At 38.5% G+C, this 11473-nt stretch overlaps 1 pseudogene; it reads right to left on the bottom strand.

Annotated features, from left to right (window-relative positions):
• Positions 1-6398: 6398 nt before the first annotated feature.
• Positions 6399-6715, bottom strand: LOC137759600 (peptidyl-prolyl cis-trans isomerase A pseudogene; annotated as a pseudogene).
• Positions 6716-11473: the final 4758 nt, after the last annotated feature.

Consider the following 11473-nt stretch of genomic DNA (forward strand, 5'->3'; position numbering starts at 1 on the left):
TGGGGAGAATTTGAGTCAAGGAAAGATATGCCCTGAGAAAAGACCATTGGAATTTTGTGATTTGTGACCAAGGGTTTCTGGAACATAAAGCGGTGCCTGTACTCTCATATTTGTTGTGCTTCTGTGAGCATGGTTAATCCAGACAAACATTTGTGTTCTAGACCTCTGGCAATAAGAAAAAAGTCAAGGTGGTAACTGTGAAAATTAGTATAATGAAAACAAAGTCAGTTATTAAAGCCTAGCTAGATACTCTTGTGCCAAGTGCGTTAAATCATGCCAAAGCATGAAAGAGAAACGGGAATAACTCATACGTGATTCATTGTTGTTTGCTGCTTTGTTCGCATACTGCCAAGAACCATCTCGCATATCACCAGTGGTATGGATCCTTCACATTGGAAAACACTGAAATGTTATATAATAGTGTTCACTGTTTACAGGCATTTTCAGTCACCTGAAATTTTAAGGGGAAAGATCAAGATGGCTTTGCCAGCCAAGGACATTATAACTTAGAATGAAAGATAATTTTGCTGGTGATAAGCACTTGCCTTTTGGAAAGCAGCAATACCTCCTCAAAATTTAGAGTAATCCATTGTATCTACGAGGAAGACTTTTCCCTACTAGGTTTACTAAAACTATTTACTCTTAGAATAGCATCTTAACATTAAAAAAAAGTAGAAGAAGAATGTTCCACCACAATACAATTACTGGTTTCTTACTGTGTGTTTTTAGATTTACAGATGAATAATGTGTGCATTTTTGGAAAACAGACTGTTGAGGAACTTTAAATTGATTGCAGGAGACTGATGTTTTCTGTCTTTATCTACTCCCTCTTTCCGAGTTCTAGAGAAGACCTCCAATAAGCAAGTGAAACTCTTTGGCGTAGTCACTGATCTCAGAATCCCCCAGGAGCACCGAGAACTTTGATTTCCAGGAATTGGTTAGGCACAGCCACTTCACTCAACCTTACATTTTACACCCCAGAGTAAAGGTTGCATTTGGGCAACCTGATTTTCCTTCTTTCTGTTTTAAGGCAGTGGGTAATTAATAATTGTTGGTTGGTTACAGCCTCCAGTCAGATTTGTTAAAATAGATAATCCACCCACAGGTGCAAAAAACTTTTTAAACATCATCACTGTCTTCCATCTATACATTTCCCACCCCCAAGGTAACCTCTACTCTTACTTTCTTGTGTATTTTTCAAGAGTTTTTCTTCATGCTTATACATGTAATTATTTCATGCCTTTACATGTTATTTTTCCCCATTTTTATATAAAAGGGAGGATACCGTATACAATATTCTGCACTTTGCACTTAAGACATCTTGGGCTTTTCCATATAAATGCATAAAATACATCCTTTATTCTTACCCCTGCAGATTATTTAACCAGTCATTATCCAGTTGAAGAACATGAGTTTCTTTTTTCTTTTTTCTTTTTTTTTTTTTGGCTGCGTTAGGTCTTCATTGCTGCATACAGGCTTTCTCTAGTTGCAGCACGTGGGCTTCTCATTGCAGTGGCTTCTCTTACTGTGGAGCACGGGCCCTAGGAGTGCGGGCTTCAGTAGTTGTGGCCTGCAGGCTCAGTAGTTGTGGTGCATGGGCTTAGTTGCTCCACGGCATGTGGCATCTTCCCGGACCAGGGATCAAACCCGTGTCCCCTGCATTGGCAGGCGGATTCTTAACCACTGTGCAACCAAGGAAGTCCAGAACATGAGTTTCTAATCTTTTATATTCTAATTAGTGCTTGGACGGGTATTGTTGTACACACATCTTTTCTTGTATATTTAAGCATGTCTCATCTCAGTTCCCAGATTGGAATTACTCTGCAAAAGGGCGTATGTGTATTTTTAATTTAAATAGGTACTGCCATATTGCCCTCCATGTACCAAATGTTTCTCCACAGCATTGCTGATAGACTAGAGTATTACAAAATTTTTTGATATTTCCCTGTGAACTTTTGAAGGGTAGATTATTTCAAGTCCTACCTAATATTTTCAGGACCAGTAACAGAATCATTTGGTTAAACTGGGGGAAATGAGATTTGGTTTACACAGTTTGTTCAGGACACAAATTATTTGCTGCAGATCCTGCAGCTACACACCCACAACTAGTAAAAACATGGTTGCTTATGCAGTGGAAGCAGCCAGCAAAAACCTGGAAAAGTGCCAAGAATGACTACAAACAGCTCCATCTACCCTTTTTTGTGTGTGTGTGTGGCAAATTTGCAAGCTTAGCAGTATCTAAAAAGATCCTTCAGCCTTTGTTTGAATTACAGAGAATCAACCTGGTAAGAGGGAGGGAGTTACTCATTTCATGAAAAACTCCCCTGATATGATAGGAGCTGAAAATGATTTTTATTTAATTTTGCTTCAGTGCTGAAGTGGCACAGGGAGGGAGAAAATAGAGCTGTTAGGCTATGGGGTCCACCTGCACTGGGGGTTATGTTAGAGTGTGAAGAAAGATTTCCAGGAATGATAATCTCAGTTACTTGGAGCCAAGGTAATTTACAGAGGAAAAAAAAGAGTTCAATGTGGCATGCTAGCTTACTGGCTTTTCAGACTTTTTTTGTTTTTGTTTTTTTAACATTTTTTTAAATTGCAGTATAGTTGATTTACAATGTGTCAGGTATACAGCAAAGTGATTCAGGTGTGTGTGTATATATATATATATATATTCTTTTTCAGATTCTTTTCCATTATAGATTATTACAAGATATTGAATATAGTTCCCTGTTCTATACATTAGGTCCTTGTTGGCACTTTTAAATCATTTTACAAATTTGTAGGCTTTTATGGACTAAATGTGTCTCCCCCTCTCCCCCAAAAATATTCATAACTCCTAACCCTTAATGTGATAGTATTTGGAGATGGTGCCTTTGGAAGGTAATTGAGGTTAAATTAGGTCATGAGAGTGGGGCCCTTATAATGGGATTAGTGGCCTTATAAGAAGAGGATGAGAGAGATCTTTTCCAGCTGGAGCACAGAGGCACAGAGGAAAGACCATGTGAGGACCCAGTGAGGAGGCCATCTGCAAGCCTGGAATAGAGCTTCCTACCAGGAACTGAAACGGCCAGCACCTTAGTTTTGGACTTCCCAGCATCTAGAACTGTGAGGAATAAATTTCTGTTGTTTAAACCACCCACTTTATGGTAGTTTGTTATGGCAGCCGAAGTTGACTAAGTGTATCTCTTGTTTCCCACAGATTCATAAAGGTCCATCCAAAAAAAATTGTGATGACTATTAATAGTGTCCTGTCTTTCGTCAAATTAACTGCAACCAACATAGTGTCTGTGTAGTTCCTGCAAAATTTGGAAACTTACCTCTTTAGGCATGGCAGGTGACTACTGGGGAATCCTTCCATTTATTTAATATACCCAAATGTTAACTTGCATCTCAGGAGTGGCTTAGAATTTGGAATCCTTCTGTCTCTTGAGTTGGAATAAGAGGCATATAAATGCAGGCCTAAACTCATTCACTTGATGGGCTGTAAGTAGTGGTACACACTGGTGATTGATTGGATATTCGATGATACCAAAAAAACATATTACTTTTATTGAACTTTGATGTTTTGTTATGATAATAGTATTATGATTAAGTTTTTTAATCCAGAGTCTTTTAGACATGATATCTGGGTTTGTTTCAAAATAATGTGGTGTTGCAACAGGGTGTAAATTGTTGGCAGTATCAAGGAAGTAATAGTGGTCTAGGGTATATGATAATTGGAGAAGCTAAATGACAGATACTTGGGGGTTCTTTGTATTGTTCTGTACTTCTGTATATGTTGACATTTTCTGTACTAAAAAGTTGTTAAAATAATTTATGATTGTCTATAACTAGTGACTTATAATTTTACCTGCTGAAATTAACATATAAAGAATCTTCAACTTAAATGTCTTCTTAAGCGTGGGAATTTAAATGCTGGCCATGAGCATGAATTGGACTTCACTTACCATGCATTTATTTAGCAGCTGCTAAATGCTTTCCTGTAGATTTTTCTCATTTAATCTCTGCAAAGGTATGTGTCATCCCCATTTTACAAATGAGGGAAATGTAAACTCTAGTAAGTAGTACACAGGTAGAAAATAGCATAATTGGAATTTTCCCCCCATTTGGTCTGTCTCCCAAAATTCATGTTTTATTTCTACCATACCATGCTGCTTCTCAGACATACCTGACCACCTTTTCCTCCATGCTGTTTTCCTTTTAGTAGTGAAAGCTTGGCACAACAGGTGGACAAACATATATGAAAATGTGGAAGATTTCTGGGGTCTTTGTCCTCTCCTTTCCTGTTAGGGCAGCTAGAGTCCCAAAGCAGGAGTTAAAGGTTTGTTGTACCTAAAGGAATCCATGAAGCAACGAATTGATAAAATTCTAGACCAAACTCACCAACCTTTGGTTCTGCAAGAATTCATTTGACGATTATTACATATATTTGTGTCAGTTACTGTTCAAGATACTGAACTGATACTCTCATCTCACTTTCAGAACATAAATTAAGAGCTCAACCTTGAGGACTTTATGCTAACCTTGAGAGCATTATGCTAAGTGAAGTAAGTCAGAGAAAGACAAATTCTGTATGATCTCACTTATATTTGGAATCTAAAAAAACCAAACTCTTAGAAACAGATTTGTGGTTGCCAGGCATAGAGTAAGGGGAGGGGATGTGATGAAAGAGGGAGGAATGGGTGAAGGTGGTCTAAGGGTACAGCCTTCAGTTATAAGCTAGATAAGTTCTGGGGATCTAATGTACAGAATAGTGACTATAGTTAATACTGTATTGTATAGTTGAAACTTACTAAGAGAATAGATCTTAAAAGTTCTCACCACAAAAAAAAAAAATACAAGAAAAAATGGTGTGAGGTGATAGGTGTGTTATCTAAACTTATTGCAGTAGACATTTTGCAATATAAACCTATATCAAATCATCATGTTATGAGCCTTAAACTTAATGTTATGCATCAGTTATATCTCAGTAAAGCTGGTGGGGGATGGTGGTGCTCAGTCCTAACACACTTACCTCTCTCCTCCTCCCTCCTATATCCCTACTCCACCCTCAGTTAGAAGCAACAGCTACACAGCTCAGGAAATGGACTAAGTGCAAGGTAGAAACACTGAGCAACCTGTCCAGCCACTCATTGCTTTCTCCTTTCTCTTCCCAAGAACATGCCAAGTTTGCAATATAAGGGAACTTGGGACAACCCCCTACTTCCATGCCAGTTGTAACAATGGAGCTTTAAGAATACTTAATATATAGTGTGGCACAGCTTAACAAAAGTCCCATCCTGAAGTGTGTGGAGGGAAAAGACCAGATTTTATAAGCACTTGTGGTTAAAGCAAGACTTGCATCCAAGAAAGGCTTTATGTGCAATCTGGATATTTACACTCCCTTTATTCTCCGTCACCCACCCATCCCCAAATAAAAATCACCATACTTAGGCAAATCTAGACTTAACCTGTGCTTAAAATAACCCCATGCTGACTAGCCTACAGAGTGGGTCATGTGGGATAGACTTTCAGCTCCATGGTGTACTTTCCCTGCCCCTGAATTTCCACATCTCTAGGCCAGAGAAACCTAACATGACAGAGTTAGTAAGAGCACAAACTCCAGTTTTATCCACAGAGCTGTCCTTTGACCAAGCAAGAATGCTGAATTACTGGAGAAGCTATAACATGTTTGATTCTTTAAAAAAAGATTTGATGCTTGAGCCCAAAGAGTTGGAAAACTAAGAAATGAGAGATTGAGAGTTTCAAGTTAGAGTAAGAGAATACCTACAGATTATTTAAGGGCATAAATTCAAAAATGCCCCTGCCCAGCCTCCTGAGAAGGCTTTCAGTAGGATGGAAAGCTGAGAGCTGCCTTTCCCCCTGGCTAACCCACCTTTTGCTGGCCGCAGGCAATCAATAGGTGGAGTAATGTATTATTTAGTAAAGCAGTGAAACCCATAGCTTGATTTAAATTTAGATGTTTAGTTTTTCACATGTACTAAAAACTGATTTGTCTGCCTTTCTGCCATCTGCACACGTGTACAGGATCTAGAAGAAGGTACTTCGGTTTCGCTCTTCCCCTTAAACTCTTCAAATGAAACTTGTTTTGCTTTTCGCCTCCCCAACTTTTTTATCTTTACCAAGGTGCCACCTTTCTAAATAGGCCAGGCTCAAAACTTTATCTTCATTTTTCTCATTTAGTTTTTATTTCATGATCATAAACTTAACTATGCAATCCAACTAGACTTGGAGGGGAATAAGGAAAATATAGAACCCAAAGAGCTGCAGCACATGAATAGATGTTGAGTATTTTCAGACAGCACAAAGATTATAGGATAGAGTGAGCAGATGAAGGTGGTGGGGTACACTCCTGAGCTATAGAAGGAATGGTATGGAAGTTAAAACACAAGTCAAATTTATTGGAGTTGTCTGTAGTCAGCATTAAAGAGCTTCTCGGTGGTTCTGCCATTCCTGGACCGAAGCACTCCATAGCTTCCACAATATTCATGCCCTCTTCTACCTTGCCAAAGACCACAGGTCTGCCATCCAACCAGTCCGTCTTGGCAGTGCAGATGAAAAACTGGGAACAGTTTGTGTCGGCTCCAGCATTTGCCATGGACAAGATACTAGGACCCATATGCTTCAGGATGAAACTCTCATCATCAAATTTCGCCCCACACATGGACTTGCCACTAGTGCCATTATAGCATGTGAAGTCACCACCCTGACACATAAAACCCACAATAATTCTGTGAAAGCAGGAACCTTTACAACGAAGTGCTTTATCCCCAGTGCTCAGAGCATGAAAGTTTTCTGCTGTCTTTGCAACTTTGTCAGCAAACAGCTTGAAAGAGACGTGGTCCAAGGGCTCGCTGTGGACAGTGATGTTGAAGAACACAGCAGAGTTGACTGTGGCTGGGTGGTGGTGCTGTCTGCAAAGCCAAACTTTCTTCACTCTTTAGTCCAGATTGCTTGTCCTCCTGGGAAGAAATCTCTTGTATTTTTACCTGTATCTCCACAAGTAAGGACTTCACCCTAAATGAATCTTTATCACTTTTCCTTAAGGTGACTGAGTCTTGTTGCCCTCTTTGAATTTAACCTTTCCTTCCTGCCCCCAGACTACCCTGCCTGACTACCATTGTGATTTTCTTCATATATTGCCTTCATCTTGAGACTCCTCGGAGCATTAGCCTACAGAGTATCTAGGCCCTATCCAGCCCTGGGTATGAGCAGACCTGCAGTCAAAGATGACAGGATGTGAAAACACCTAGTATCGTTCCTGGCACATAGCAGGCACTGTTGACTTCTTTTTTCTCTTCTTATCAAGTTAGTTCCTTTACCGTCCCAAAGACTACCAATGGTTGTACCAGCCTCATAGATTACAGGCATACCTTGGAGATATTGCAGATTTGGTTCCAGACCACCACCATAAAGCGACTATCACAATAAAGTGAGTCACATGAATTTTTTGGTTTCTCAGTGCCTTTGAGTTATGTTTACACTATTCTGTAATCTGTTAAGTGTGCAAAGCATTATGTCTAAAAAAATACCTTAATTAAAAAACACTGTATTAAAAAAAATACTTTATTGCTAAAAAAATGCTAACCATCATCTGTGTTTTCAGTGAGTTGTAGTAACATCAAAGATCACAGATCACCATAACAAATATAATGAAAGTTTGAAATATTGCCAGGATTACCAGAATGTGACACAGAAACATGAAGTGAGCAAATGCTCTTGCAGAAATGGCACCAGTGCACTTGTTTGATGCCACAAACCTTCAATTTGTAAAAAAACACAATATATGCGAAGTGCAATAAAGTGAAGCTCAAACTTTTTGATAAAATGAAATATGCCTGTATTCTCCCTCCAAGAAATATATTCACTCCAATCTTTTGCCTCTCCAAATCTATCAAGCATGAACAAATTCAAATTCTACATTCAAACTTTAAAACAACCTTGAAGGTCACAGAAGTAGGAACAAATGGAAAACCATACCTTGTTCTTGGCTAAGAAATTTAACATCATAAAAACAATGTTATTTAACATGTCCAAAATACTAGTAAGGTTCTGGGGGGAACAAAGGAAACGGGAGGAGGGGAGCTAGCCAAGCTGATTCTAAAGCTCATATGGGAAAAATAAAGCAAGAATGGGCAGAAAACTCTGGCAAAGAAGAGCGATAAAGGGAGATGAGCATCTGTTAGATATTAGTCAGATTATAAAGCCTAAGTAAGGGCACTAATCCACCCTCATGACCTAAACACCTCCCAAACATGCCACCTCCAAATACCAATACATTGGGGATTGGGTTTCAGCAGAATTTTGGGAGGACACAAACATTCAGTCTGTAGCATCAAATGTCCATCAATAGGGAGCTAGAGGAAAAAAAAAAACACTAAAAGTATAATATAAACTATATCATTAAGGGCTTCCCTGGTGGCGCAGTGGTTAAGAATCCGCCTGCCAATGCAGGGGACACGGGTTCGAGCCCTGGGCTGGGAAGATCCCACATGCCACGTATCAACAAAGCCCGTGCACCACAACTACTGAGCCTGTGCTCTAGAGCCCGCAAGACACAACTACTGAAACCCATGCACCTAGAGCCCGTGCTCCACAAGAGAAGCCACTGCAATTAGAAGCCTGCACACTGCAATGAAGAGTAGCCCCCGCTCGCTGCGACTAGAGAAAGCCCGCGGGCAGCAATGAAGACCCAATGCAGCCAAAATAAATACGCTATTAAAAAAAAGAGTACACGCACATTTTCTAAAAATATATATATATATCACTAAGTTAAAAAGTAAGGTGCATAAAGTATATATAGTGTGCTACCTTTTAATAAAAAGAGAAGATATATATATAGATATATAGATATATATAGATATATGCCCATGGGGACAGTAGTGGAGCAGGACCTTTCAGTGTACCCCTTTTGATACTGTTTTGTTTTTGAACCATGTGAGTTAAATGTATTACCTTTAAAAGAAAAAATAAAAGAAAAAGATGCTTTCCCAACTATAAATAGAAATTTAAAAATTAAGAGTTGGGAAGGCCTTCAGAGATCACCTACAAGTTTCTTCATCTTAAAAGTGAGAAAAAGAAAGAATATAAGAGGGAAATGTTCATGAGATAGCATAGCTAATTTGTTACAGAACTAGAATACAGGTCTCTTGAGTGCTTTTCTCTTAGGTTTCTCCTTAAGTGCTGTCTACTCTAGCCCATGCTGATCTCCCTTTTTACTGACTCACTGATACCTTATTTGCTGATTTCATGGGTCTTAATTTTTTCTCATAAATGTTTACATCTTTGAAGGTATTCCTCTGTATTTTCTATAGGACTGCACATGGTGTTTGTTTGGCCCATAACTACTTTGTTCATTTATTCAATAATTTATTGAGTGTTCACTGAAAATGCTAGACACACTGCTTGGTTTTATGGATAGCTGTCAATTGGGATACTGGAAGTGGAGGTAGAAGTTTTCATCCTTGTTCTAAGCATTGAACATAAAGTCAATAAAGCCTGTAATTCATTCACCTACTTATGTGAAGCCATATTTATGTTTACTTTCTTAATAATTCTTTTGGGTAGGGCCTAAGCAGTGGGTGACATACATCCTGCTGCTCATATGTAGGTGTTAGATGAATAAGATTACTGATCACCAAGCCCAGAGTTAGGTAAACAGAGAAAACCTTTAGCCTGCCCGTGTTAGTCAGATTCCCCTTCCATCCTACTTCTGGTGACTGGATCACTCTGGGTTTTCAGGAACCTTTTAGAAAAGACTCTCTCCCCTGGTACCCAGTCTCCTATTTCTGTCAGCAGACTGCCTATGCCAGACTGTCAGTGTCTTGAAAGCAGGAACTCTTTCTTTGTATTCCTAGTGCCTGTTAAAGTGCCCAGCACAATCAATGTTAGTTGAACTGAACCAAACCTCTAGGGCCATACAAACCTATACTTAAAATACAAATGTGTCCCCTCCAATGTGTTTCCACAAGAGTGAATTTCGTTTCATTTCCAGTCTGTTTTAATGTTTCTGATTCCCAGCTATAAAACATGTAGCCTCCATTCCCTTTTCCCATAACCATAACTGCCATCTTTCCTCTGTCCCTTCTGGAAAGTGCCCTACCTGTAAGTGCCCTAAGACTACTGGGAAGCAGGTGTTTCCCTGGTGCTCAAGATAAAACTTGGCAAATAGCCAAAGTAATCTCGAGAAAGAAGAACGAAACTGGAGGTTTTACACGCTGTGATTTCAAACTATACTACAAAGGTACAGTAATCAAAACAGTATGGGACTGGCACAAAAACAAGACACAGATTAATGGGACAGAATAGAAAGCCCCAAATAAATCCACACTTATTGACATATTTTGTTAGTTAATACATGTCAAAGGAAGCAAGAATACACAATGGGGTAAAGATTCCTCTTCAATAAATGGTCTTGGGAAAACTGGACCACTTTCCCACACCATATACAAAAATAAACTCAAAATAGGTTAAAGACTTAAATGTAAGACCTGAAACTATAAAACTCCTAGAAGAAAACACAGGCAGTACACTCTTCGACATCATTCTCAGTAGTATTTTTTTGGATATGTCTTCTCAGACGAGGGAAACAAAAGCAAAAATAAGCAAATGGGACTACACCAAACTAAAAAGCTTTTGTACAGCAAAGGAAACTCAACAAAAGGAAAAGGCAGCCTACTGAATGGGAGAAAATATTTGAAACTCATCTGATAAATGGTTAATATCTAAAAATATACAAAAAACTTACACAATAGCAAAAAAATTTTTTTTTAATGGGCAGAGAATCTGAATAGACATCCTTCTAAGGAAGATATACAGATGGCCAGCAGGTACATGAAGAAATGCTCAACATCATCATCAGGGAAATGCAAATCAAAACCATGAGATATCACCTCACACCTGTTAGAATGGCTATTATCAAAAGACAACAAATAACAAGTGTTGGCAAGGATGTGGAGAAAAGTAACCATTGTGCACTATTAGTGGGAACGTAAATTGGTGCAGCCACTATAGAAAACAGTATGGAAGTTCCTCAAAAAATTAAAAATAGAATTACCATATGATCCAGCAATTCCACTTCTGGGTATTTATCCAAAGAAAGTGAAAACACTAACTCGAAAAGATATATGTAACCTCATGTTCATTGTGGCATTATTTACAATAGCCAAGACATGGAAACATCTAGTTGTCCCTCAACAGATGAATGGATAAAGAAAAAGTGATATATATATATATATATATATATATATATATATATATATATATATATATATACACAATGGAGTATTACTCAGCCATAAAATAAGGATGAAATTCTGACATTTGCAGCAATCTGGATAGACCTAGAGAGTATTACACTTAGTGAAATGTCAGACAAAGACAAATAATGTATTACACCACTTATATGTGGAAAAAAATAATACAAGTGAATGTATATGCAAAACAGAAACAGACTCACAGATATAGAAAACCA

The sequence above is a fragment of the Eschrichtius robustus genome, chromosome 1 (assembly GCF_028021215.1).
Source record: "Eschrichtius robustus isolate mEscRob2 chromosome 1, mEscRob2.pri, whole genome shotgun sequence".
Classification (NCBI taxonomy): domain Eukaryota; kingdom Metazoa; phylum Chordata; class Mammalia; order Artiodactyla; family Eschrichtiidae; genus Eschrichtius; species Eschrichtius robustus.